Below are 3326 nucleotides of genomic sequence, written 5' to 3' on the forward strand. Positions count from 1 at the left end.
TAACCGTCCGAATCGGGCGGTTAGGCAATTAGGTGATAATCTGTTTCGCTTTTTTTTTTAAAACCATGCCGAAGTTATTAGTCCTACCCTGCCTGAAAATTACCCTGCCTTATCCCGTTCTACTCGATCGGGTGAACGGTAGGGATAAACACTAATTATATTTGTATATTATACTGTTAATTTTTTATTAATTAATAAATTTATAATTATTTATAATCATATAAAAATTGCTCAGTTTCATGTAATAAATAAAAATATCTCTTTCTCTTTTTTTAAAGAAATTATTTTTTTAAAGACAATAGTGGTATTTTAGTCAATAGAAAATTAAATATATAATGTCCAAAAGTCAGGACAAGAAAAATAGAAAAAAAAAATTTCCAAATATTCACGTATAGGTAAAATTGTAAAAAGAAAATAATATAAAAAAGTATACAGGAAAAAAATCTTAAGGCAGTATACATAAGATAAAATTGATAGCTCCTGGTTCAACTTAAGTGATGTTGCTAACACTTTTACTGGAGGCTCCTAGACATGCTCAAAGACTTGCTGACACCTCTCCTTCCAAATATTCTAAGCTATAATCAAAACCAGTCGGGCTCTTTAAGGGCTTGTTTCTTAAAGTCCAATTTGTAACACCGAATCCCTCCACCAATTAAAGAACAAGGAACATCTATGGTTTGGAATGAGGTAAGTCAAAGGACTCTTCTTCCACACTAAATTAACGTCTCCAGAAAAAAATAGACAGTGTATGAGTGATTCTGGAGCTAACTTGTAGATTGGACAAGTTGTCGGAGTGGATGGAAACTGCTGATGGATGAGAAGCAAAACAGGAAGCTTACCATGGAGGATTTTTCACGCAAAGAGCAAAATCTTGTGAGGGACTTTCACAGCTTCCATAAATGGCTTCAAACTGGCCTCTGTTGCATGAAGTTCAGACAAAATTCAATAGAGGTATGATAAAATTGGTAAGCAATCATGTACCTTGATGCCACATTATATGTTTTTACTTAATTTATTACCCATTGAATTGTGTCTTCACCTTATCTTGAGGTTATAGAGAGGATTTGCTGAGCAATTTTTGGAGGAAAAAGATTTAAAATTAATACTTGATTCCATTATTTATTTGAAAAAAATAGGTCATTCACCTATAACAAATGGTAACTGTCTGATAGTAGTACCGCAAATGGTAAAATAGTGAAGGGGTAAGGAGGAGGAAGCCATGGTTTACTGAGGATTCGGATATCACCAGAACTTACTTTCCAACTAATGTCTTTCTTTACAATGCCTTCCTTCAAAAATACTTTGCCAACCCTAAGAAGGTAAGATTCCTACTTCTGCTGTAAGGATAGAATTAAATCTGAATTATTTACCTTTAAGTATTCTAGAAAGAAAAAGGTTAGGTTGAGTCATGATTTTTTAACACTGTTTATCTAAAAGAACCAGGTTTTGAGTCCTGAGATCTTTGAAACCAAATCTGCCTTCTTTCTTAGGCCTAGTCATCTTATCCCAACTAATCCACATACACCATTCACCTTTTAGAACCTTGCTGCCTAATGAGCGGATAATTTATACGCTTTTTGGCATTGTTTTTAGTATGTTTTTAGTAGGATCTAGTTACTTTTAGGGATATTTTAATTAGTTTTTATGTTAAATTCACATTTCTGGACTTTACTATGAGTTTGTGTGTCTTTCTGTGATTTCAGGTATTTTCTGGCTGAAATTGAGGGACTTGAGCAAAATTCAGATTCAGAGGTTGAAGAAGGACTGCTGATGCTGTTGGATTCTGACCTCCCTGCACTCAAAATGCATTTTCTGGAGTTACAGAACTCCAAATGGCGCGCTCTCAACGGCGTTGGAAAGTAGATATCCAGGGCTTTCCAACAATATATAATAGTCCATACTTTGCCTGAGTTTAGATGATGCAAAAGGGCGTTGAACGCCAGTTCTACGCTGCAGTCTGGAGTTAAACGCCAGAAACACGTCACGAACCAGAGTTGAACGCCAAAAACACGTTACAACTTGGCGTTCAACTCCAAAAGGAGCCTCTGCACGTGTAAACTTCAAGCTCAGCCCAAGCACGCACCAAGTGGACCCCGAAAGTGGATTTATGCATCAATTACTTACTTCTGTAAACCCTAGTAACTAGTTTAGTATAAATAGAATTTTTTATCATTGTATTGACAGTCTTGGTTACTCCGGTTCCCCTCTGGGGCCGAGACCAATGAACTCCATTATCACTTATGTATTTTCAACGGTAGAGTTTCTGCACTCCATAGATTGAGGTGTGGAGCTCTGCTGTTCCTCATGATTTAATGCAAAGTACTACTGTTTTATATTCAATTCAACTTATTCCGCTTCTAAGATATTCATTCGCACTTCACTATGAATGTGATGATCGTGACAGTCATCATCATTCCCCCATGAACGTGTGCCTGACAACCACTTCCGTTCTACCTTAGATTAAATGGATATCTCTTGGATATCTAATACAGGGGACCGAGTCCGAGTTATTGGTATCTTCGTGGTATAAGTTAGAACCCATGGACGGCCATTCCTGAGATCCGGAAAGTCTAAACCTTGTCTGTGGTATTCCGAGTAGGATCTGGGAAGGGATGGCTGTGACGAACTTCAAACTCGCGAGTGCTGGGCGTAGTGACAGACGCAAAAGGAGGGTGAATCCTATTCCAGTATGATCGAGAACCTCCAGATGATTAGCCGTGCCGTGACAGAGCATTTGGACCTTTTTCACAGAGAGGATGGGATGTAGCCATTGACAACGGTGATGCCCTATATAAAGCTTGCCATGGAAAGGAGTAGTAAGGATTGGATGAAGACAGCAGGAAAGCAGAGGTTCAGAGAAACGAAAGTATCTCTATACGCTTATCTGAAATTCTCACCCCAGAATTACATAAGTATTTCTATCTGTATTTTCTGTTTATTTATTATTATTATTATTCGAAAACTCCATAACCATTTGATATCCGCCTGACTGAGATTTACAAGGTGACCATAGCTTGCTTCATACCAACAATCTCCGTGGGATCGACCCTTACTCACGTAAGGTTTTATTACTTGGACGACCCAGTGCACTTGCTGGTTAGTTGTATCGAAGTTGTGACAAATTATGAATTAAGATTAGAGCACCAAGTTTTTGGAGCAATTACCAGGGATCACAATTTCGTGCACCAAGTTTTTGGCGCCGTTGCTGGGGATTGTTCGAGTTTGGACAACTGACGGTTCATCTTGTTGCTCAGATTAGGTAATTTTCCTTTTCGTTTTATTTTCAAAAAAAAATTTGTTTTCAAAATCTTTCAAAAAAATTTTCC

The sequence above is a fragment of the Arachis ipaensis genome, chromosome B01 (assembly GCF_000816755.2).
Source record: "Arachis ipaensis cultivar K30076 chromosome B01, Araip1.1, whole genome shotgun sequence".
NCBI lineage: Eukaryota > Viridiplantae > Streptophyta > Magnoliopsida > Fabales > Fabaceae > Arachis > Arachis ipaensis.